The 26,170-nt window shown below is 41.3% G+C and overlaps 1 protein-coding gene across 4 annotated transcripts in view; it reads left to right on the top strand.

Annotated features, from left to right (window-relative positions):
- Kank1 (KN motif and ankyrin repeat domains 1) overlaps positions 1–26,170 on the top strand; it is a 123,153-nt gene that overhangs the window by 35,776 nt on the left and 61,207 nt on the right. The window contains exon 1 of one of the 4 annotated variants that reach the window (XM_076846031.2): positions 19,688–19,773. The exons of 1 other annotated variant lie outside the window; for it this stretch is intronic. The gene's annotated coding sequence lies outside the window, so the exon portion shown is untranslated. Of the gene's footprint in view, positions 1–19,687; positions 19,774–19,833; positions 19,864–26,170 lie in introns of those variants that run through there. 2 more of the 4 variants (XM_076846033.2, XM_076846030.2) reach the window with 2 other exon arrangements.

Here is a 26,170-nt window from a genome sequence, read left to right as displayed (position 1 = left end):
CAGTGGCAGAGGACTTGCTTCACATGTGTGAGGCACTGGGTTCTATCCTCAGCACCACACAAAAATAAACAGATAAAGATATATTTTTAAAAAATGTACCCATGCTTTGAGATGATCAGTCCCAGAGTGTGTTGGCTTAGGGTCATGCTGTATCTCGGGCAAGTGGCCCTCTATCTAGACGGCTCCTGTCTCCCGCCACTCAGCTCATCTTCCAGGTTTAACTGCTTCCCACCATCCCAAATGATCATTGCTTCAGAAACTTCCTGGCATTCCCGTCACTCTCTGGACCTCCCTCTAATTTCTTGCATGCCAGATGTTTGGGTTTCTCCATCTCCTCACTGACCAGCTTATTCCTCTTGCTCTTCTGTGCAGCTGTTTTTGTCTTTCCTTCTTCATTTGACAGCATTCCTTATTCCCAGCCAGCAAGGGGGATGGTCAACAGAGAATGAGCAGCTCAAAACACTGTTCTTTCCACACTGCTGTCCTGAGATGCCTGGAATCCTGAAGTGTGAGGTAGAGATGGTGCCTTAAGTCTTCCTGTCAAGTCCACCCAGAGGCCGGTGATAGAGGAAGGCAGAGCCTGCAGTCTCCATTCCCTCCCCTTCTCCCTACACAGCAAGGCCCCCTTTGGTGTGCCCAGGGCCACTCAGGCTGGGGAGTGGAAGCCCTCACCTTCAACTTCCACTTCCTCACTCCCAGCCACAGTCTTACTCCAAGCCATACGTGCTCTGGGGGGAGAAGCTCCTTTCCTTGTCTGTCCCTGATGATATGTCAAGATATTCCGGGAGGCCTACACGCTGACTTCTTCTCCCAGAGGTGATCCGTGTGTGGCTGAGGGTGTTTTTGTCAGTGATGAACAGTACTCTAGGTTTGAAGCTGTTTGTCCTCTGTCCTGGTTGCTCCTGTTAAAAAGTTGTCTCTTAGGGCTGGGGATGTGGCTCAGGCGGTAGCGCGCTAGCCTGGCATGCGTGCGGCCCAGGTTCGATCCTCAGCACCACATACAAACAAAGATGTTGCATCTGCCGAAAACTAAAAAAAATAAATATTAAAAAAGTTCTCTCAAAAAAAAAAAAAGGTCTCTTGGAGTCTAATTTCGGTTACGTAAACATCACGTCACTTGTATGGCTTTTGTTGTTGGGATTTCCAGGGAGGACGTAGGTAGGTGTGTGAGAGCTGTGTACTTGTTTAAGCACAGATATATCCCATCCCACAATGATGGATTTGCTTTTCTCCCCTATTTTCAGCAATAGTGGTAATCGGTTCTTAGGAATTTGGGACCAAATAGAACTGGGGCCAAAAGTTGGCAGAATTTATTTAGTTACTTAAATCAAGTCTTTACAAAGGCTTCATTAATGTATAGCCCTCTGTTAAACAAAAATTGAGGAAAAAAAATAAAGCAATCTGTCTCAAGGATCATTTAGAACATTTACATCAAGAATAATACCTTTATTTTATTTTTCTGCAGTGCTGAGGATTGAATCCAGCACCCCACACATGCTAGGCGAGCTTTCTACCACTGAGCCACAACCCCAGCCACTACATCAAGAATAATAAGCATAATTTTATTGGCATAGTGCTTCATAGTATGGGAAGTACTTCCAAAAAAAAAAAAAAATACAGTTACTTGTTTCATTTCCTCAGTAATCTTAGAGAATATATTTTGTCATTTTACTGATGTGGAATGGAAGCTAGGAGTACTTCACTCCTGACTTGTAAAGTCAGAAAGCCAGAGGACAGAACTATAGCTTGGGCTCTAGCCCTCTGGTCCCTGGCCTGTCTTGGCCTCCACGTCTTGCTCTGGTCCTTCCTGCCTCCCAGGTTCAGTTGTTTCCTTCAGTAGTTGATTGCTTTTGGATCCCTTTCTGCTTTCTGAACTTTCGTTTCTATCTTGACCTTTTCCCAGTTTTGATATTCTCAACTCTAGACCCTGAGTAACTCCTGTTAGGAGCCTCACAGCAAATGAGAGTTTGTTTCTTTCTACTCCTAGATGCGTGTATTCTTATGTATCTAAAATCAGGAAGCATCCTGTGTCCCCCCTCCGAAAGTCCATGGCTCAGGCATTTCACCTCTGCTGGTCTCTTGAAGTTCTGCGAGACTGGCACCTGTGTGGAGATGCTGCCTGAGGGCATGTGGACCACACTGGTGGTGTGGATTCAGAATGGTCAGGTATCCAGGGAGATGCCCCCCTCCCTCGCCCAGTTCCCAGGTTGAAACACGGGTTTCCTTGTCATTCTTGATCGCAGGATAGTTGATTCTTTGTGACCTTTTGGTGCCCCAGCTTCATATGGGGCTGCCCTGTTCAGCTTCCTGCCTTAGAAGTTGTTGCTTTCTCAGTAGCACATAAAATAACATGCATCTCACGGTGGGCGACTTCTCAGATTTGATGAGATGCAGTGTCATGATAGCTGCCCCTGACTGCTCATGGGGTCTCCTGTCTGGTACACTCTGGCTACAGGGAAGTAGGCAGGTGTTCCTTGCTCATCTGCTAAGACAAAAGCCAGAAGGGATCCACCCTCACTCGCCCTCCCCCTAGCCTCTGTAGCAGATGCCTCGCTTGATTTCTTGCTGGTCCCACACGTGCAACAGAAATACAATGTTAATAAATATTTCTACATGTAATGGAGAAACAAGCCATAAAAATAGTCATTTGCCATCTGCTTCGATGAGTTACCAGGAAAAATGATGACATTTTCTGATTCAGTAACTTAACTATTCTCATGCCTCCTGTTGAGGTACATCTATACAAACAAATTGTAAATATCCAAGCACATGTCCTGAGAGAAGGACATTGGTCTCTGAGGCACATATGAACAACAAATGATAACTGATTCTCTTCTCCCTTCGAAGACCCCAAATAGCTCAGTTACATAGCTTCATAGTTGTAGCCCATAGAGGAACTGTGTTAGAGATAATACCATCTCCTGTGCCCATCCATGGAAAGAGAACCAGTCTAACAAAAGGGAGAGGAGACGTGGGCAGGCGGACTTCCCAGTCAGTGACTTGGGGAGAGGACAGTGTTTACGGAGCTGGCAATAATAGCTTATTTGCTGAGGGTCTTTTAGGTATCAGGCACTTTACTAGGCACTTTATATGTATTTATATGTTTGTATATATTAGCTTCTTTACTGATGAAATCTGAGTGCTCATTTTAAGAACAAAGGGAATAACGATAAGAATGAAGGGCTGAGGTTGTGGCTCAGCGGTAGAGAGCTTGCCTATCACATGCGAGGCCCTGGGTTCCATCCTCAGCACCACATAAAAATAAAAATAAATAAAGGTATTGTATCCAACTACAACTTAAAAAAAAGAAGAGAAGAAAATGAAAGACTTGGTTCAGGTAGAAGATGAGAGGCTATAGGAAGCTTAGTCAAAGTCTGTTGAAGATTAACAGAGGCAAAGTGAGGGTATTGCTGGTTGGTAAGAAGGAGAAATATGTTGGTATAAACCATTCTAGGAATGATATATATCTTTTTTGTTATTTCTGTTCAGTGTTAGTGTTTTGAAAGAGTATGAATTTATAAGTTGGCAGTAGACTAAGAATGTAGTGCATTCTGTATGCCCAGCAAACAGAATTATCTATCCACGTTTATGGGACCCACAAAGAAATGAAATGCTGTGAAGACTCATCAGCACCCTGGGATTTGTGGAGCTTCTCTCCTAGGCAGCCTTAACCAGAGAATTTTATGGTCCCTATCATATTCCACCTCAAGATACAAGACTTCCCCTTCTGAGGACCACCAGCTCTTCACTCTTGGATCCCACACGAGGCTCCTTGTTGGTGTCTCCAGCCCAGACCTCCCTTCTAAGTCTTACTCTATACTCCAGCCTGGAACACTCCTAAGGGTTTCTTTGCTTCTTCCTTCTTTGGGCAAGTCATTCTCCTCATTTCATCCAGAGCAGTAATTTCTAAAAGGTAACCCAATCCCGTGGCTTCTGAACCCCAGTATCTTTCCCATTGCTTTCAGAATGAAATGCGAACTCCTCAGCTGGGCATGGAAAGCCCTTAGTCATCCAGCCCTTGCCTGTTTAATTTCCCACAGCTCTGTGCACACACCCCATCCTGTGGTCTCTGCATCTGCTCCTGTCCTCTTTGAAGACTGTGCTTCCTCCCCTCCAGGGCCAACTTACTCATGTTTAAGACTCACTTCAGGGGTGGTGTCTCTCATGACCTTTGCCTACACCCCAGTTTATCTACTGCACCTGTGTGGTTCTGCCACTCTCAGCTCACACCAATAGGGCAACTACCTAATGCATAGTGAAATTACATTGTCACAACTTCCCTAGCATAGCTCTGCATTCCAGGATTACAGAGGCCATGGTATTAATCCCTGTCTCCCTAGGGTGAACACCATACCTACCCCTTAACAGTCACTTATGATTTTGAACGCCAAAGAAGTAACGTTTAATCCTCAATGTAAGGTACTGGTGAAGCCTAGAAAGTAGCAATGCACCGATGATGTCAGAATTCATGTTTCCACTTAATATCAGGAATTGGCAGGCAGCATTTCCAGGCTTTCTTGGCCAAAAGTACTACTGAAACCCCATGCTCCTAGATTTTGATCTTTGGATGATACATCCTGGGCATGTAATTATTTGTCTTCATAATTAGGTTTTACCTTGGGGCTCTAAGAGAAGAGGTTAGAGGAATCAATGGTTTAGTATTGTCAAAAGGAAAGTTGAATGGAAACTATTTTAAAAACTGGTTAGAAAAGATAATTATTGGAAGCATGGGGAAGATAATTACTTATTGTATTAACTGGTACAGATGGAGGTTTCATGCAAAATAAAGCAGCTTATAATTTTTTTAAATAGTTTCTTTCATAAGCAGGTTTAGCAACCTTCAGGGCACAAGGCAAGACCTTCATCCAAGAGGATGAAGTTCTAAAAGCCTCTGTAACCACAACTTTGCCTCTCTGAGTGGGGAGAAGGCTCATTTCCATCCCAGTGAACTACTCTGAGGATTTCTAATTGACTGTCACTAGGAGAGTTCCTTATCACAGCACAATGCAAGAGTGGGGTTTTTGCAAAGTAAAAAAGCATCGGCAATGAGGCTGTTTCCCTCCACATCTTATGAGGGTCTGTCCCATTTTGTTCCCAATCTTCTTCAGTGTTCCATGAGAAGATTGTGGAATAAAACTTTCTATGGACCATTGATAAATAAACATTTTTCCCAGAGAGTCCTTTTCACAAGACTCCCACTTAATAAAGTCTCTGCCATAGAACAAAATCCAGATTCCTGAACCTGGCCTTCAGGACCTCAGGAACTCATTCTGACTCATCTTTCTAGTCTTCTCGTTTAAATATGTTTTAAATGCAAATAAAATCACCAGAAAACCTTGCATCAAATTGTTTTACACAATTAGGAAAATTAAAATTTTTTTTTCATGACTTTAGAGAGCAGCTTTTGAGGTTAGTTGATTCAGTGGTTAGTTCAAAGGTTAATTGATTGACCAGAGGCCCAGGTTCTTCCTGCACCCCACTCTACCCCTCTCCGTGTGCTGATACTATGTCTCTAGGCAGAGCCAGCCTGAGAATGTGTGTGCAGACTACCAGGCACCCAGTCTGGCATTACGCATTTCTCTTAGAAGCCAAAAAACTTTGCCCAGAAGCACCTTGGGGAATGCTTCCTTACAGCTCATTGACTAGAACTGAGTCGCATGTCCTTTCCTAAACCAGTCACTGGCCAACGGAGTAGGTTACCATGGTAGCCAACATGGAGGGTGGTGTGTCAGCCCTCAGAACTTCAGGGCTTCTTTATGTGTTCCTCCTCTTACCCCACCCCAGCCTCTTCATGGTGACCTTACACAGCCTTGTGCCTGACTGTCACCAAGCCTCTCCAGATCCTGAGCAGCCCTAAGTCTTCAAAATCCCTTTGTTCCATGGCTCTTCCCTTGCCTGCTCCTGTTGTCCCTAGGCACCTGTCTGAAGGTCACAGCTCTGCAGTGGTGTGGAAGGTCCTTCAGGGCACATCTCTGCGCCTCTGTGTTCTATAGCATACTCTTCAGAGGACCACAAACCCTGACTTTATTCATGAAAACCCTTTCTCCAAAGTGTTATTCAGACTAATATAACCCACAGAAGGAAATGCTCTTATATCCTGTTCACAATAAACCCCCCTGAGATCAGGCTAGTACTTAAAATAAGGATCCCTTTCCATTTCCAGACTAGGAATTCTATATGAATGGAGTAAGAAAAAGAAATGTGACATTCCCAATTTATTAGTATTCTTTTTTCATTCACCCACATACCTTTTTATCCCTTTATAAAAAATCATGAACTTGGGCTGGAGTTGTGGCTCAGTGGTAGAGCACTTGCCTAGCACCTGTGGGCACTGGGTTTACTTCTCAGCACCATGTTAAAACAAAAAAGGTATAAAAAAATTCATGAGCTCCATTTCTGTGCAGGACATATAGGCTTTAGATTTTACTTCATTTTTTTCCCTGATATTTTCCAATAAGTCATTATACATCAGAAATATTAGGAAGTTTTAAAAAAATACATCAATGCCAGCCTTATTTTGAGACTCAGTTGGTCTCAGGAAGGCCTTGTCTATTTGTGTGTGTGATTTTGGTTTTTGTTTGTTTTTGTGTTGGTGGTACTGGTGATCCAACCCCAGGCCGCACACATGCCAGGCAAGCACTTTACCACCGAGCCACATACCCAGGCCCAGTCTGTTTGCTTGAAAATTCCCCAGCCATTCCAATGGGCAGCCAGGGTGAGAGCCATGCTCCTAGATTCCAGAGGCAAAACCCTTCTTGTGTAAAATTTTCAGAGTCATTTCTCTTCTATCAGGATTCGTGTCTAAGCTGTTGCCATTTAGTACGTTTCTCATTTGTACCTCTGATTGTGCAGGGTATGTATGATTTCTTGTGAGTTTGGTGGTTAAGTCCCGTCTTCCCTTTCCCCTATCTAGTTGTAAACAGCCCCTAGTTTCTTGGCTCTCTACAGCACTCAGGACTATGCTAAGGAAGCCCCCACTGTCCCCGTCAACAGATCCATTATTGCCTGGACCCGGAATGTCACTTGTCATTGGGAAGCCTGCGAGGCGTGCTACTCAGAACATCCTTAACCTTCTTTCAGGCCTGGAAAGCTGACCTCTTTCAGAGCCCTGTGCCATGCTGCTTCAGAGATGGCCTCCCTCCTCTGGATCTCTGTTCAGACCTTTGCACCCCCAGGGATATTTTGTATAGTGCTTCATTTTGTTCACCTACATGCCCCCACCCCCACTGCCTTTTGACAAGTTCAACTTTATTCCACTTCTCCAGCAACTCCTCCATTTCAGCTGTGTCAGGAAAACATTTCTGAGTTCACTGGGAGAGTTGTCCTTCTTTCAACTCTGTTCTTTTTCAAGTTTGTGATCCTCGGGCTTCTGTTTGCTTCAGACCCAACCAGATATTCTCATTATCTATTCACAGTCAGGATGTGAAAACTTTTGTGTGAGCCTTTGTTGAATGCTCCTTGTTTTCTGGCCTTTCTCCATCTGTGGCAGTACTTGTTTAGTAATTGGAGGGCAGGGCAGTACTTACTGGCCCATTTTTGCATGGTTCAGCATTTACTTGGTTATGACTGATGATGACTGGAGCCTGTGTTGTAAGTTGTTCTTTGCAGCATGTGTTCTTACCCTTGAGCACGTACCAGGGTCACTAATGTTCTTATTTAAATGGATTGCTGGGTCCTACCCTCAAAGATCTCTTGATACAGCAAATCTAGGTGGCTGAGGTCTGGGGATGTGTGTGAAGAAGTTCTCTGGTCATGATAATGCTGCTGTACCTGGGGACCACCCTTGGAGAAGCACAGTCCTATTGGGTCAGGAAATGACCAAGAAATGAGTGCATATTTTTCAGGTTAAATATTTAAAACTGTTTTAAATAGTTTCAGATACCTCATAGTAGGTACTCAGAGAGTTTCATGAGACCCTCCAGTATATCATAGATTTTAAAAGGAACTCTTAAATAGGGACAGGTGGGAAATTGCCCTAAGCAGGAAATTGCCTTAACCATGATTGAGTACTGACTCACTGATAAGAGACCTGGTTCTTATTGGCATTCCATACTGCCATCAACTGTGTATTTGTGTGTCCTCAGACTGGCTCTTCATGGTGGCAAAATGGCTGCAAAATTGCCAAACCTCACATCCAGGGACATGCTACTCACTATCCCGGCTTATGTTGTATCAGTAACTCTTGGGGATTCTGAAATGGAAGATCCAGCAATTCTTATTAAAGATAATCATTAAGATATGAGCAAAGCAGTCATTGAGGGACAAGTTGACTTAGCTATGTGCACTCTGTGATTAGTGGTAGATTAAGACATTGCTCATCCAAGAAGTGTACTGTTGTGGTTCTTTCTCCACCCACTCCGTAATTATTAAAGCTTTGCATCAGTTTCTTAAACTTCTTAATACATTCAGGGTATATCATAGAATCCTCCAGTTCCAAGGATTCTGTTGACAGGCCAGTAATATGAAGACAGGTGCCAGTCCCCTATCACTGTCTGAAATTCTGTGGTCAGTCCAACATGACAACATGAAACTGCAGATGGTCTCACCATCTGAGTCAGAGGCTAATTGCAAACAGGACTCAACCAAGTGGAAATAGGCAGTGAGTTTGCTGACTCAGGTGCTCCTGTTCCTGCTGTGTGTCTCTCCCTTCGTGCCCAGAGAGCCTGCTGGGCAGAAGTCTGCCTTGAGCTCTTTAAGCACTGCTTTCTCCTCTTCTGCGCCTCTCCTAAGGTTTTGCTCACTTGGTCTTCATCTTGCCTTTCAAGATCTGTAGCTCCTCACCCTCTGCTATGTCAGGGATATTCTATTTTTATTCAGAATAAGCACATAAACAGTCTCTGATAAATCTTCATTCCCTAAGCGTTGGGGCTAAAATGACATTGTTGGCACCAGCTCTGTGGCGTGTCGCAAATGTGTCTTGTTAGAGGTAGAATATTTGGGAAAGAGTGCGTTAGTTCTTTACTCCCAGGTTCTGGTCAAACTTTGAGTTATCCTTTATTTTGAAGTGGATCAACTTTGTTGTCTTCCATAAACTTGATAAATTTGACTTCTGTTGAAGAAGTACGTGGTTCCTCATAATTCCCTTCTATGGATTCCCCCCATCCTCAAATCAGTGTCAGTATTGAAATTTTCTCTTCTGACTCCTCCAGAGTGATCTTCTCTCTGCCATCCATTTCACTGTGTCATTCATCAATTACCCTTCAATGGTGTTGTTACAGTAGCCCAGACTAAGAGATCTTGCTTAGAACCTGAAGCATAAGAAGGCAGAAGGGCGTAGCACTGTTTAGGAAACCATGCAAGATCAATCTGCATATGGGACAAAGTGGGCTCTTGACACACGATTAATAGGGAAGGTGTCTGTTTAAGGGAAATAGTGTGGAATTTAATCCTAAGTAGAATGACAGTTGTAAAGAAACTTGTTAAGTAAAACAAAAAGCATTTAATATCAGATTTGTGGGGAAAGGTATGTTTTAAAGAGTGTTTTTATGGGGTCCCTGTAGGAATGTAAATCTTACATTGATATATAATCTTTTATGTATTATACATTTCATTTAGTTTTAAAATACACAAAACTAATAGTCAAATCCGTTTGTGGAGACTTAGGTTAAAGGGAGTAAAGTGCCTCTAGAGTACTGGTTCCCTCATGAACTGGTCGCCCCCAAAGGCCCTGCCATACCATCACCCTGGGTGTTGTTGCCACATATGGGGGGTGGGGGGTGCGGGGTGGAACGGAGGTGGGGAGGGACCAACATTCAGACTTGAGCAGTCTTCAGATCTCATTGTGCACAGCTTCTTTTTAGGGTAGCTCCAGATCTGAGAGACTCAAAAGCCCTCCTCCCAACCCTATACCTTTGGGAAACTGAAGACTCCTGGCTGCTCAGCTTTGCCCTAACTCTTCTGGCAGGGGAAACTCCTTTTGTATGTGTATGCGTGGGGTGGAACACAATCAGAATTTAAAATAACTGCCTGTGATATGATGAAATTAGAAAAGGAAGCGCTAAATTTTGATGTCGGTTTTTAATAGATGTTGACCCAGAGAGCCATATTGTAACCCCAACCAACTTTCCATTTACCACCAATGTTACTTCAAGCCAGAGAAATGCAGGCCTGTGTTTGGAAGAACCCTGTGATGGTGAGAAATTCAGCTGAAAGAGACAAGGATCCCTGTGGAAGTGATAATTAATGCAATTAGATGTGTACCGCATGTTTAGAGGGAGTCTGGGCAGGTGTGCATATGCCATCTTTGTCAGATAAACAAATGAAAGTCTTTCACCTAATTGTTGTTTCCTGCATTAGAATCTTCCTCATCAGAGGTTTGCTTTGGTCGTGGGAAGCCAGGTCAAGCATCCACCTTGGTAGTCCTCACTCTTTCCTGGTGTCTTATATAGCCTTCCCAAGATATGGTTTGTTTTGTTAAATGACTAATAAGACCATCTCCACCACCACAACACATAAATGGGACTGCTTGCAAAGTCCAGGATAGTCTACCAAGCTTTGGAATTCCAAGGAATTTTAAGGCAAAGGCCCTGCACTGAAGTTATCAGAGGCCTCCTCAAGTTCTGACCGCAGGGATGCTCGGCTGGGCCTTGGTTGTTGGAGGCCCCAAAGTGCTTTCTCTCGTACATCTTGTTCTCTTGCCTGTTCTTCTAATACCTTTTCATCATGCCTTAACCTTCTCCTACCAGCTGACCCTGATCTTAATGATCAACACTGTTCAGACTTTTTTTTTAAAATAATAGTTTCATTGAAGTATAATTCATAAAGCATGCTGTTCACCCAGTATACAATTTAGTGGTGGTTGGTTAGTAGACTCACAGAATTTTGCAAAGCCATCACAAACAGTATTAGAACATTTTCATCACTCCAAAGGGAAAACCCATCCTCACCAGCTGTCATAAGCCATTTCCTCCTACCCTCCCATCCCCCCTCCACCCCGAGCAGCCATTAATCTACTTTCTGTCACCACAAGTATACTTTGTTTTTACTAGGGAATTGAGGCCCATAATATGAAAGGTTGAACTCAGATGAGCTGTTGGCTCATCTCTCAGTGGGTTAAACCACTAATTTTTACGCAGCAGTTACTGGATTTTTACCTCTCTCCTAATTGTGTCTTTGGACTTGTTACCTCTGTAGCATAATAGTGTGAAAGGCCCTGGAACAAACAGGTCCACAGAAAACTTGACAGTTAAGTCACCATGTTTGTTATAAAGATAGTGGGGGTATTCATATATGTACCTAGGAAATCTCACCATCCTGTACATCCACAAGACTGGGGTCCTAATTAGAATAAAATATATTCCATGTGTGTGTAATTATGTCAAAATAGATTCTACTGTCATGTGTAACTAAAAAGAACCAATAAAGAAAAATAGTGGAAGGGAACAGCCTTTCTCTTTGAGGGTCACACAGACAAAACCATTTCCTTGTCCTCCGTAACCTTAAGAAAAGGACACTGTTTTCATAGTAGCTTCTCTAAATTGATTTACACTTAAGCAAATAAAAAACTGGAAAGATGAGAGCAGAGCTTACCTGGCAAGACTGTGTTTTTTTTGTTTGTTTTTTGTTTTTTTAAGTATTTGATCTCACTACTTGGTAGCACATAAACTGACTGTTGTACATTTCCTGTCCAAAATTCTTGATTCTTGGACATACTCGGTCACCAGAACCGAGAGATGGTTGCATTTATTTGCATTGTCAGCTGATAAAGTTCTCTATCTTTGTGGAGAAAAATTTAAGCCAGACAAGAACTTTTGTGCCTGGTAATCCTTATTCAAAATGTCCTTAAATTTCTAGAGGCAAATTTATTTCCATGTCCTTCATGATAAATAGGTGCCTGTCCCTTTTTTTCTCCACTCCATCAATGACCTTCAACTGTGGATGGAAGGAAGTTGGTGCCTCCTTTTGGTATTTTGAGAGTTTTATTTTTGTGCCTTCCTTTGGCAGCCTGCTCTTCCCCTCTGTAAAGTCAGAGTTGAAGTGATGATGTGGGTAAGTATCCTTGGTGGTACCAAAGTTTTTTTTTTTTTTTTTTTAATGTGTGTGTTTATGACTGAATAAATTTATTGTTTTTTTTTTCCTACTTTACAGTTTTATGTTAGGTTTGTTGGAATCTTTTTATAAACAAAACAGAGTAAAGCCTATTTGGAAACATAAAAATAGCCCAGGCAAGGTCACTTAAGTGCCTGGTTACACAATTTGAACGAATCTTACGCTTTAAAACAAAAGTTAAAAGAAATTTTATTATAGATCCACAAAGGATACTTGTATGCATTTTCAAGATGAAAGTTTTGAACCAAGAATATGCTGAGAGGGGGTGGGAATGACATTTCTCTACCTCCATCTCTCTTTGAAATACCATACAGATGTTTTGGGGCATGTATGTACGTACCTGCATTTTCTGATGAGAAGGTCCAGAACTTTCATAAGCTTTTCAAAACCACAGCTTGCAAATATCTTGAAGTGTATCTTACAATACTTGTTATTTGAAGGTCTGCTTTTTACTATTTACAACTTTCAATATTACCTCATTAAATGTTTCTTCTGCAGAATAAGATACTCTTTTTTTGTGATATAGTTTTGTTTACTGTCCCCTCAAAATATTGTTGCAAACTTGGAACGGCCTTCTCCCATAAAAATTTGGTTTAAAAGCAAAGAAGTTTTTAACAAATGATCTAGACTTTTCTTTGGTTTGTTTTGCATGTGGGAACAGCAAGGTCTCTTGCATGTGGGTGTGTCATTACTTGGAGTCATGTTGATTATCGGAGTTGCTCTGTGGTAATGCCACTCCTTTTCACCTCTGTAACAGAGGGACCTGAAATAGACTTGACCCTGGTGTTTTTCAGACCCTGGTCTGAAGAACCTATATTATCTTCTAGGAACGCAGTTAAACAGAGCACAGATTTTTTTTTTCTTTCTTTCTTTTTTTTTTTTTTTTTTTGGTGTGTGGGGGGTGTGGGGGGGAGGGGGAGTTCTGGGAATTGAACCCCAGGGGCACTTAACCACTGAGCCATACACCAGCCCTTTTTTGAATTTTATTTTGAGATAGGGTCTCATTGAGTTGCTTAGGGCCTTGCTAAGTTGCTGAGGCTGGCTTTGAACTCATGATTCTCTTTCCAGAGCAGAGATTTTTAAACCAATGTGGTCACAAAGATTTTAATCAAGATGATAAGTACCTAGGACTTGGGATCCTGTTCTATTCCTTTGAAAAGAATCATCAATTCCCATTAACATCTGAAAAAAGGAATTGAGTTCTACTCTGAAATATTTGAAGTTTGAGAGCTAGACCTTGGGCTAATAATCAATGAAATAAAGAATTCACATTTTTAAGAAATGAAATCTTTAATGTTAAAAAAAATAATATATGCATTGATACGTACAATGAAAACAAGGTAAAGGGTTCAGAAATCGTTTCTATGATTTGATCACAAAATTAAAAGATTTAAATGCCTACATATGTGGGGCAGGGGTCTAGGCTGTGTCCAGGAATTGTGGGAGGTCTGAGCCCCACAGAGCTCACAGTTCAGCCAGAGCCGATCCCTGTGGAGTTACTGCACCACCTTAGTTTTCTATGAGTTTTTCCAAGTTCTTTAAGATACCTATTGACAGTCATGTAGACCTGTGGAAAACATGGTTATGACCAGGCACAAGGAGATAAAAGGGAAAACATACTTAAAAACCAATTAAAAATGGACTATATTTCTCTATCAGGAATAAGTTCTTCTCGATAGCCAAACTTTCCATTGGCACAAGGTTTGGCCCTCTAATTATATCTTCTCTATTCCTGTCACTTTGATAATTTTGTTTTTAAAACTTTCTGAAACTGTGTACTTAAACTTTCTTAAACAATATATTGAATATGATCTGATCTCTAGTGCACTAGGTCTATCACTCTTGGTAATAAGTGTCTCGAGGAACTGTGCAGATTACAGAGCTCTGTGCCCAAAAGTGCTTTTTAAAAACATTTTTAAAATCCCCTTATTACAGTAATTTGCCTTTGAGATGCTGTGTCTTTCTGAAGCCATGGCCTTGTAATCTGACCAAGGCTAGTGGGGGTGGAGGGACACAACCAAAGTTAATAGAACTGTATGTAAACTGGCCATGGGTGTAGACTTCTGTGTAAGTTAAATTCTTAGATATCTTATTTTCTTAGTTGATTATTTTCTATTCTCATTAGTGTTTCAGGTACCATGGCTAGACAGCTAAGTTCTGGATAAGACAGTTTGTTATTATATAGAAATGTGTTACACTATTTCTGGACATTATAAATTGCTGTATTGTTTTATTACATACAAGAAATAAACAAACAGAAATTTAAATTTAAAACTATCACTTTGTGCCTTTTTGGTTTCTTTTTGTGCTTTTCCACGACATATAAACAAGCCATTTTAGCCATCTTTGACATTGGTTGGATACCAAAGTAGTGAAAAGTATTGAAAACTAGTACAGTTTTTTAGTGTCTGTACTCTTTCATTTTGAAAGTTTATATTTAATTCCATCTTTCTCTTTTAAAAAAATACAGTTGTCCTAAGGGAGTAGCCTCAAGGAGAGATCTCTCAAGAGTTGTGTGCATCTAGGGTGTCAGAGGAGGGGAGGCACTCAGAGAGAATCGTTGGGAGCCTTCTTCTCACCACAACCCCATGAGGTGTGCCAAGCTATGTTTTTACCCGTTGAATTGGAACAGCAAATATAACTTTATCCCCAGCACCACCACCACCACCATCCCCCAAAAACAAAGCAGAAGATCAGATTCTAAAGTACTAAACAACCCTAGTTCTTGTTCTGGCCCACACTTACATATGCCAGAGATATGAAATATTAGCCCTAATCTAAGAGCCCTTGAGTGGATAGTTTGGGGAAAGTGTTCCATAGAGATGTGGAAGTCTAAGGATATTGAAAAGAAGATGGAAGGATATAGTTGATCCAGGACTTACAATCCTCTATTTACTTTCACGTGTGTGTGTGTGTGTGTGTGTGTGTATTTAGTTTTAGATGAACACAATACTTTTATTTCATTTATTTATTTATTTTGTGGTGCTTAGAATTAAACACAGTGTTAGACAAATGCTCTACCACTGAGCTACATCCCCAGCCCTAAAATTCAATACCCGCTTCTGGGTACCCTTCTGTCTTAAAGCTGTATTAACTACAGAGTTGTAAATCCTTTGTTTCTTTTATCTTTCTGCAATAGGATCATCTCAACACCATATTTTTTTTAAATGGATATATATATAATCAAGATTTGCCTTTTCTGGGTCATAAAGTAAGACAAAAAGAAATGTGGCAATTCCTTTTCTTATGGAGTATATCCATTCACTCAAAATACAATTGTACTAGAAAAACTTAGAGCCCAGTGGTGAAAAGCAATACAGTAGGATCAAAAGTACAGTAAAAAGTGCTGTCTAAATCACATGCCAAGTGGAGCAACCTCACTTTTGAGTTCCAGTTCTTTATCTGTTTCAGGGGGAGAAGAATCTCACAAAGCTGTGTTGAAGCTTCACTAAGGTAGTACATGTGAAAACATTGCAAAAAGTTGTAAAGCTGAGGACGTGTCTGTTGTCATGTTTGGTTTAAAATAGAACCTGGGAGGACATATCCTGACACCATGTAGAAATTACAGGGGACTCTGTGGTTAAGGTGGGGAAACCTGTGGAATGCAATTCCCAGGGGAGAGTGCACTTGCATTCACAGGAGCCTCCCATTCCAGAAGTCATGTTGTTTGTTACACTTAATTGATGATGACCCTGGGAGCAGCACAGCTTCTTGACATTGATAACCTAAAGCCCCCTGCAGTGTGTTTTTATTGTATCTCATTAGTAAGAATGTGTTGAGTCTCATTGCATAGGGATCCATAGACATGCCTGCTTTACAGTTGCTTTCTTGTCTTTTTAGCAATCTGCAATTATTTCTACTTATTGTTAGTCCCCTCCCTCTTCATTAAAAAAAAAAATTAAATTCTTAAAGTAAAGAAACTACTTTTAAAGAAATTACTGACCCAATTTGCCTGGGACAGTCCTACTTTATTTTTTTTATCCTGGTATTCCATTTATTTTGCATTTTATGCATTTTTTAAAATATTTTTTTAGTTATACATGGGCACAATATCTTTATTTTGTTTATTGATTTTTATGTGGTACTGAGGATCAAACTCAGGGTCTCACACATGCGAGGCGGGCGCTCGAGCCACAACCCCAGCCCTGCATTTTAATAGTCTAAAAACATTTCTGATTTGAACGTTAAGTTACCTGGTCACACTGGCTCGAGGCATAGAAAAAAAATTAAATGAGGAGCCAGCAAATTACTGGAATTGTAAAGATCTGTGATAACTGACCTTAACCAGTGAACTAACTCACAAAGTATGGATTTGCTTCAGTAATATCATGGAATGCAACTTGTAGATTTAAGTCAGTAGTGTCTGATTATAGCTACACATCACAGAAGGTTTCCTAATGAGCTGTTAAGACTAAAGCATGTGTTTGTTCACCCTGGCACAGAACAGCAGCTTTGACACTTTGAACAGTTTTCACTATAGCACGGCTTGTTGGAGCTTGAAGACTGACATTCCTCCTGAAAACCCATCAAGGTTTTCATTCCGTGGGAGCACATGCATGAAGATGGTATTGATCCCGTTTTGAACCATCATTCACCCATGTCAGCCAACCAAGGAGGTGTAAAACAGGTCTGCTGCCTCCTCCCTGCAACTCCCCTGGTATGAGCCGAGGGGAGGGGAGGGGGCTGGCTTCTGCATGCCCCTTCCTGTGTAAGAAAGAGAAAATTCTGCAGTCCTGCATTTTGATAGCAAAAGGGAAGGTGACATATTGTGTGACTGCTTGCAGTTCCCAATATTACAGAATGAAACTGTCCCTTCTTGCCAGCATTAATATGAAATTTGTATAAAGGCCAAAGGGATACTAAACTATTTTTTTTTTATATGCACTCCCAGCTTTTTCTGGGGAAAAAAGTTCAAGGCAAGTTATGCTTAGTTAAAATCAAATGCATAACTCTGCCTTTCTCTGTTGACAGCTATATTGGAGTTTAGGGTTGGTCTCTGTGCTTAGGAGCCCCAAAGAAATGTGAATAAAGAAAAATCAATGGGATGGGACATTTTTAGTGCTTTCTGCATTTTACTCTCCAACAAGGGAACAGTAGTGAAAAATCTTTGTTAAAACAGTGCTTCTCACCTTTTAATATGATGCTCTTATTGAAATACAGATTCTGACTCAGTCTGGAATAGGGGCCTAAAATTCTGGTTTCCATCTAGATCTAGGGGATGCCTGTGTTGTGGGACCCCCACTCGCAAACCCCCAAGCCTGTGCCACACAACTTGAGTAGCAGATTGTCAGGAAAAGTGTGCTTGAACTGGCTCCAACTCTGGATGTCACTGTTGCACCATAGGCCAGTTAAGAGTGGCACAACTGGGACCCCGACTGTCAGGAACAGCTGTGTGTTAGAGGCTAGAGAACCTCCCAGATAACTAGGACTCAAATGTTGTTCCCAGTCTCTAAAAATCTTAAGGTATCCCCAGCAGAGGCCTGGTGTTCTCACTGTGAAAACTACTAGAACCCGAATTCCAGTACTGGCTCCTTTGTATCTAATAGGGCCAGGAGGAAAGGGACGCCGGGGAAGGGAAGAGGCCAGAGACTACGAAGACAGATAGCCAGTGAGAGGAAAGTTCCATTCCCCCTGCTTCCCTCAGTGGAAAAATGTTACGTGCCAACCTCTCTCTGCACCTCTAAATAAGGCACTGGGATCACTACTAATGACTTTATGTGACTGTGTTCTGGCTGTTTAACCTGCTATTTCACAAAATGTCCTCATCTGCAAAAGGAAGAATTTGGATTTCAATTGTGAAAGCATGCAACTAAGTTATGACCATAGAGAGTAGAGAGTGTGTGTCTATGTGTGTGTGTGTCCCCTGTTTTACTACTTGTTCTCTGCCTTTAAAACAAAAACCCTTTTTGTGGCCTCAAATTTTCTAAAAATTTGTATTTTTATATAATTCCTATTTGGTTGTATTTGTATCTGCTTCCATGATACTAATTTAAGACTCTGACCTTGCAGTGGGAGCAGTAGCTAAAAATTTCTTCTGTGGTTTACCAGTTCTTCCCCTAAGCAGCTGCTTATTTGGGTGGGCAGAGTGAGCCCCAAGCATTGGGTACACCCTCTGTTAAAAGGATGGAAGAGTGATTATCATAGAAGGTACCTTGAAGTCAACTTTGTTCCCAATTGTGTTTTCTGAAAACATACTCTTCAGTCCTAGGACGGAAGTCTGGAATTTATTCACATCTCTGTTCTAATTGTTCCATTTCAAGCCCCTTATATTGCAGTGAGCAGTGAAGCTTTCTCCACTAAGTCAAGGATTTCTGGTTCTTAAACTTGTTGTCCATAAATGATGTTCACAGAACATAGGGGAGTTGAGTTTTTTTAACATAAATTGCTCTGAGCCAAGGATGAAGAATAAACATAGAATCCCATGTTGAATAGCCAACATTAAACCCAAACTTCAGTTCATTAATTATACATAGAAATTTTGATTGTTTTGAAGGATATGTTTACTGTATTCAAAGCAACAGACTTAGAAATAGAGGCCTGGGGCTGGGGTAGTGGCTCAGAGGTAGAGCACTCACCTAGCATGCATGAGACACTGGATTCAATCCTCAGCACCACATAAAAATAAAATAAAGGTATTGTTTCCACCTATAGCTAAAAATATATATAAATATATGTATTTATTTTTATATTTTTATATATGATATTTAAAAAAAAAAGAAATAGAGGCCTGTTTCATTGTCCCTCCTGTGAGATATTGGTGAGGGTATAAATTGGTGCCTCCTTTCTAGAGGGCAGTCCAACATTGTACATATTGTTTGATATGTATAAGTTCCATCTTTTTATGTCACAAACCCATTTCTTGGAATTTACTTAAAGGAAATTACTGGACAAGTACACAAAGCTATATTGAAAAGTATATTCACTAGAGTGCTACGGTGTGAAAATATTGGTAATAATCTAAATATTCAGTAATTCAAAGAAGGTAAGATATAATACTGAACAAATATGAAAGAAAATGCTATGCAACCATTAAGGGAAATAATTACTGTCTTCAAAAGATGGCTGTGATACAATGTTAAAGTTATACGGTAACTTTTTAAAATAAACGTGTATATATAAGCACAAGAAAGAATTGGAAACCTGTACACTTTTTTTTTTTTTTCCTCTCTGCACTGGAGATGCAACCCAGGGCTTCACATGTGTTAGGCAAGTGCTCTACTACTGAGCTACACCCCCAAATGCTAATGGTAGTGGAATTATAGTTGATTTTTTAAAAACTTTTTTTTAATATGCTTTTTGTTTATTGCTAAATTTTTACTAGTATTGCTTTGAGTGGGAATAGAATACTTAATTTGGGAGGGGCAGAGTAAAGCAGCCTCTTGGGGAGCTGAATTAAAAGAGAAATAGAGCCCCAGTCATTTCAGTGTCCCTGGCATTGACTGATGGAAACTCTGTCTAGTGACCTCTGTACCAGAGGAGCTTCTGAGAGGCAGCTGGGCCTGAGAGGCAAGCCCCGAATCCTGCTGACCCATGCACAGCATCCCATATGGTCTTACTTTATTAGGCAACATCGACCCAAGGGAGCTTTGCCTTCCCCTTTGGGCCCAGGATTTAGAAGAACACACTCATAGAATATCCGTCAGGTCTGGAAGTGTCATTAGAGCTGTTCAGTCCAGCCAAGAAGAATCTGAGGCCCCAAGCATTTAACTTCCCAGAGTCTTAAAGGTGGGTTGAGGCCAAGTTGAGCTGAAAATGTGGTTCTCGGCACCTGTGCTATGTAATGCTGCCACTACTATCTCCAAGTTCTGCTTTGGGGTCAGTGTGTGTGTGTGTGTCTCTCTCTCTCTATTTCCCCTACCCCCCTAACCCCCCTCCCATCTCTCTCCCCCTACTCCTATCCAGCTCATAGCAACTTTTCAAGCCAGAGAAGGTTTCCAGGTAAGAGGATAAATTTTCCTTCATATCTTAAAACATGAAATTGTGAAATATTTCATCCAGTGAAAAGCATGGGAATTCCAAGGTGGGTGACCTTCCTTGGATCTGGCATCTTTTGGATATCTAGTGCAGATTGCAGACCTTCTCCCTTCAACTAATTCATGCATACTGAGGTAATGTACCACTCCCTCTGTGTTTGATTTTGGAGGTTCCAGGAACCCTCTAAAGGTTTCCTGTGCTGTTTTGTCCTTTGTCTTGTGCTCCTCACATTCTCCAGTATTTCTCTTGCATTTGGATCCTATGGAACTAGGAGCAAGTTTTCATATCTGTTTGGTAAACATGTTTCTTGCCAAAATAATAGTATGGAAAGACAAAAGAGAGATGGATACTCGCAACATGAATAAGGCTCATCACATCAGACATGATGGTTTCTTTGCTGATTGTGATGTTAGATTGTCTTTGCAATGAACGATACTTTCCAGCTCACTAGCACAACTGCTATAACTTTTCCTAAAACTTGCACTGTGCTACACTCTGTTCCTTTCAACATGTCTGTTTCATGGTCATTCCCAAACTGTCTTTATTATGTTCCTTCATCTTGCTCCCTGGAAGAGCACAGCTCTCTTACGTGACAGATGCAGGCCTAGGCTCAAGATGAAGCCAGGCCAGTATTTTTTGTGCTTCTCAACAAAAATAGGGTCTTTGAATGAGAGTAGGTAATGTCATCTTAAATGATATAAGGGTTTGGAGAATGGTCTTGTGCAGTGGCATTCAAATCAGCTGTGAACACAGATACCACTAGGCTTTCCTGGAGACTTTCTGATCAGTAGCCCAGGACAGATTTTAGGAATATGCATTTCTACTATGTTCCCTGGTACTACTGCCATGACTCGTCTAGAGCCAAACATTGCTTAGAGAAAAAGCATCCAGTAAAGCAGCATCTCTCATAACTGGAATCACTTGGGGATGTATGTCAAAAATATAAATTTCAACCCCATGCCGAACTCATAAAATCTGAATCTTGGGGGAGAGTTTTGGGTGCTGTGTTATCAGATTTGGGGGAGATACTGTTGCTATTGGCTAAACCCTAATGGAGCATTGCTTGTTTTCAGACAACCCATGGGACTGTAGAATTTAATCTCTGCTCTAAATTATCGTTTCCTTATGCATTCATGCTTTGATCCTGTGACCCTCCTTAGTTCCTAGAAGCATACCTAAGTGAGGGAGAAAAAGAAATACGCATTTTTTAGGAAGTTCTTTGGCAATGGTGATTCTGCTGGCCCTGGGAGTCCGCCTTGTTGAAACACAGGTTCATCCTCTTTCTGACTTGAGCCCAACCTTTGCAGCCTGGGCCAGGCGGGCATGAAGCCTTTCCTCTGCTAGATTCCATCCTTTGTACTTTTCAATTGTACCGGAGTGGAGGCTGCCCTCACACCCTTTTGAAGGGGGAAAGGAAGAGGCAGGGCCTCTGAGGAAGAAGGGTTTCAGTTGCTGCTGTGGGGTCCGCTTCCCCAGTCTGTTGGTTTTCCCCAACTGAACAGTTCACAAGTGGCTGATGGCATTTGAACTGGACCTCAGAGGACACTATTGTATCCTCTGACTGCTTGAAGTTGCTGAGGATGGTCCATTGGTCCTCCCTCTGGCTCCTTCCCCTGCTAACCAGGGAACAAGGCTCTCCCACCTGGGCGTGGCCTGTCATTGGTCAGACTGTCTCCACGTGGCTATTCTCTAAGCATCCCTTAGTAGGATGGGAGCTAGGAGGAAACAAAATTTTTAGTCATTTTTATTTTTTTAGTACCGGGAATTGAACTTAGGGTGCTTAACAACTAAGTCACATCCCCAGCCCCCCCCCCCTTTTTTTTTTTTAATTTTGAGACAGGGTCTTGCTGAGTTAAGGTTTGGCTTGAACTTGTGATCCTCCTGCCTCAGCCTCCCAAGGTACTGGGATTACAGGCTCATGGCACCACACCCAGCCATTTCCAATTTTCAAATGATAACTCCACCACAAGTTCAGCTCCCCGCTTCCCCTGCCTTTTTAAATCTTTGAGTCGAACCTCTGGCTATAACTTTTCCTGAAACCTTGTGCTCTGGAATTTGTCAAGCCAAGCTTGATTCTAATCACCAGAGCTGTGAGAGTACTGTGCTTGTCCCAGCAGGAAAAAACAAAAACATGACAATTAAAATGTTTTTTTTTTAATTTATTTAAGTCTCCATATTTAAAAAGGGAAAAGCTTAAGTGAGATTTATTTAAACTAGAGGAAAGTAACATTCAAGATTTGCTAAACTGCCCGCCTGACTTGTGGAGAGCAGTTTGACCTTGAGTGTGATAGGGCACTGTAGATGCTAGACTGACCTGTATCGTTGTGTTTAAAAACACATAGATGTACTCTCACGTTTTTAAGTGTACATTACAATGCTGATTGTTAACTATGTATGCACAGTTGTATAATAGATCCCTAGACTCCTTTTTTTATCTTCAAAATCCTTTTTTCATCTTGTAGGACTGAAACTCTGCACTCATTGAAGAGTTCCCTACCTCTTCCTCGCTCCAGCCTTGGCACCAGTGTTCTTTGTTTGTATTGTATTTGTATTTGTTTGGTTACTTTAGATAACTCATGTAAATGAAGTCATGCAGTATTTGGCTTTATTTGGCTTTCTGTGATTCGTTTATTTGACTTTGCCTAATGCCCTCAAGGTTTATCCATATTGTAGCCTACATGTATGGTCCTCATGTGTATCCTAACCATAGGATAGGATTTCCTGTACCATTCTGCCATGTGCATAGACCACGTTTTCTTTACTCATCTGTCAGTGGACATGGAGGTTGTCATCTACAAGTTGGCTAACAATTCTGTAGTGAACACAGGGATACAAATATCTGTTCAGGTTCCTGTTTCAGTTATTTTGGATAAATACCCAGAAGTGGGATTGCAGGATCATTACAACAGTTCTATTTCTTATTGGGAGGGGGCGGGGGCAGAGACTTCTGCTGCAGCCGCATCATTTTGCAATCATGTGACTATTGTACAAACATTCCAGTTTCTCCACCTGTTACCAACACATGTTATTTTCTGTTTGTTTTTTTTTTTTGTGGGGGTGGGTAGTGGCCATTCTAACAGGTGTGAGGTGGCATCTCATTGTGGTTTTAATTTAGTTCTGCCTCTTTAAGTCTTTGAATTTAGCCTCTGGTCATAGCTTTTCCCAAAACCGTTTTCAGCGGAAGTGCACATGCTATTCTGGTAACACAGTTTAACATTGTGAGAACTTTGGTTGGGCAGCAAATCAAAAAGTACCTCTTGGCTTAGGCATTTGACCTCTTTTGAGTCTACCTTAAATTAGTGGGAAGTTTTATGTTCTTGGGAAAACACAGGAAAATTCCTGTTTAGCACAGCCAAGCCCTTCTGCTATATACAGTAGAAAATTGTTTTTTAAAAAATATTTTAAGTGAAGTCGAAGGGCTGATCTTATCTGGGAGATCCTTATGAGGGGTCTGAATAACCATTCTTGGAATATCCAGTGTGTCCTTTCCCCAGGATAGGATCACGTTTGAGAACTTTAAACTTCACAAAGGGAAGAACATAGTCTGACTTTTGTTTTTTGTTTTTGTTGTTGTTTGTTTTTCTGTGGTGTTGGGGATTGAATCCAGAGCCTTGTGCAAGTGAGGCAAGCACTCTACCAGCTGAGCTATATCCCCAGCCCCCAGAGTCTGTTTTGTTAACCATTGTAGTGCCCAAAACCATCAGTTTCACGCTGTGCATGTTCAGTATATATCTAAATTTTTGTAGTTGTAGATAGACAGCATGTCTTTATTTTATTTGTTCTTTCTTTTTTTCTTCATTTTTATGTGGTGCTAAGGATCAAATCTAGTACCTTGTAAGTACTAGGCAAGTGCTGTGCCACTGAGCCACACCCTCAGCCCTCAATACATTTTTAATAAATGAACAAAGCCAGGCTCGCTGAGGGATGTTTTCTGATCACTTGGTATCATTTTCTTAAAATCAGAGGACATTCCTGGCTCTTGGAATCTTAAAACTTAATTCCCCCCACCCCAGTTAATTCATCTTGTGTGTTTGAGAACCTCTGGTGTACATCAGAGTCACCCAAAGGGTTGTTAAAAATGCAGATTGCTGGGCCCCATCTCCGGAGCCAGTAGATCTGACATGGTCCAAGAGTTTGCATTTCTTACAAAATCCATGAAGATAATGCTAATGCCACTTTTCTGGGGGCTGTACTTTGAGACCTACTATTAAAGAGTCTGGGAATGTGGTATTGGTCCCCATTTACATGGTAACAGTCCCAGTAACATTATTGAGCAATATAAGAGTAGAGAAGAAAGACCACGTTAGAATCCAATCCCAGAGGAATTAAAGGGGAAACGTCTGCTAAAGCAGTAAATAAGAACTGTCTCTTTAAATAGAAAATGAAGGAAAAAACTTTCAAACTACACCAAACTAATTTTCTTACATCTGTGCAGTTATGTTTTTGTCCTTTAAAATGTTTGAATACACTAAGGTACGGATAATTTAACTCATAAACTGCAACCAAAAAGTGATTCTTTCTCAGCAAGACTTCACTGACGAGGCCATATTTGTAAAATCAAGGCTTAGGTTCCTACGAGGGTCTGTTTTCCCTAAACCCTTGACACATGAACCAAATCAAATCAATAAAATCGATATCCACTTACACCATCAAGCCATACCATTATTTGCCTCCAAAGTCAACAACAGGTGTAAAGATGGTAACTGACAGAGGAAGGAACCTTAACGATTTCACTTTTCATTGGGATGCTCTTACGCAGGCCGTCTATTGATCCTTCTTTTTTTTGCAACAGAGCAGCTGGCTTTCAGCCTCTGTTGTCATGATCTGATAAACTTTCACCATAGAAAATTTCCTGGAAAGAAGCTTTGCAAGCGTCAGTTCTCATTAAGTGTTCAGGAAGCTGTGTGGGTCCCAGCCACCCAGCTGGGAGCAGAGCCAGGTGCAGCTCCGAAAGCATTCGCAACCTTCTGGGTGGTTCTAACCTGTTTGCTGGCAGCACAGCCCTTGTGCGCACTCTTGATGCCACTGTCCTTTCATGAAGTAGAGTGGATGAGCAGTGAGGGTCTGTGAGGAGGTGGGACACATCCATGCCTGCTTTGGGGCAGGAAAAGGCAGGTCTTATCATGAATACTATTTTCAAGATAAGTGAGTAATTGGCTTTTAGTACAGTGAATCTATTAAGCATGCTGTGAATGTAAATATTCTTTAGACCCCAAGTACAGATCTCTAGTTAATGTTGGAGGAAAGGGTGAGTGGATATCTGCTTTGTTCACTGATGTTTCCTAAGTGCCCAAACCAGAGCCTGGCACATAATAAGCATTCATTTAATGAATAAACGAATGAACATATTTGCTGTTACTTCTTCCACATTTTTCTCTTCATTGTCTGCATTTTAATTTGTTCTTGTGATAAAAGTATCTCCTTTAGGTTTTTAAACCCCAAGGAATAAAGTTTGGGGGAGAGAGGGGGGGCAGGGGGAGAGAGAGAGGGAAAAAAACTATTTGGACAAATATAGCATGCAATTTCTATAATAGGCAAATCCAGCCTTTTCTGTACTTTAGAAATGAAAGCCAATATCCAGGTAAGATTCCGATTTAGGTCTTGATGCATACTTGAGATTTCCTCCACCTCTTCTCCACTCATACTGAGAAAATGATCTGATTTTGAAAAGGCCAAATAGGGTTGGGTCACATAGGTAATTTGGTTACAAAACAAACCAAGAGCTAGTTAATATTATCTCCATTCTCACTGTGGCAGGAGCCAATATTGGAAGTCACCGGAAGATAACCTCATGATGATCTGTGGCCAAAGTTTACACTTCAACATACTATTAATTTAGATTACTTTTAATTCAGTTGTTGACTGACTTTGCAGAGTCTACAGGAATATGTGGCAATCATACTTGATTACAATAAATTAGAGAGATTTGGGGATATCTTCTGGAAAGACTGACTTATTTAAAGGAATAAATGAACTCGTGTGTGTGTGTGTGTGTGTGTGTGTGTGTGTGTGTGTGTAAATGTACCAAATACAGTGCCATGCACGTGCTTGGCAGTTCTCTGTCACTGAGCTGCATCCCCAGCAGCTCTGCATTTTTTATTAGGATTAAGGGGTGTGTGTGTGTGTGTGTGTGTGTGTGTGTGTGTGT

This window comes from Callospermophilus lateralis, chromosome 2 (assembly GCF_048772815.1).
Source record: "Callospermophilus lateralis isolate mCalLat2 chromosome 2, mCalLat2.hap1, whole genome shotgun sequence".
In the NCBI taxonomy this organism is placed as follows: Eukaryota; Metazoa; Chordata; class Mammalia; order Rodentia; family Sciuridae; genus Callospermophilus; species Callospermophilus lateralis.
This window is presented reverse-complemented; position numbering and strand designations above follow the sequence as displayed.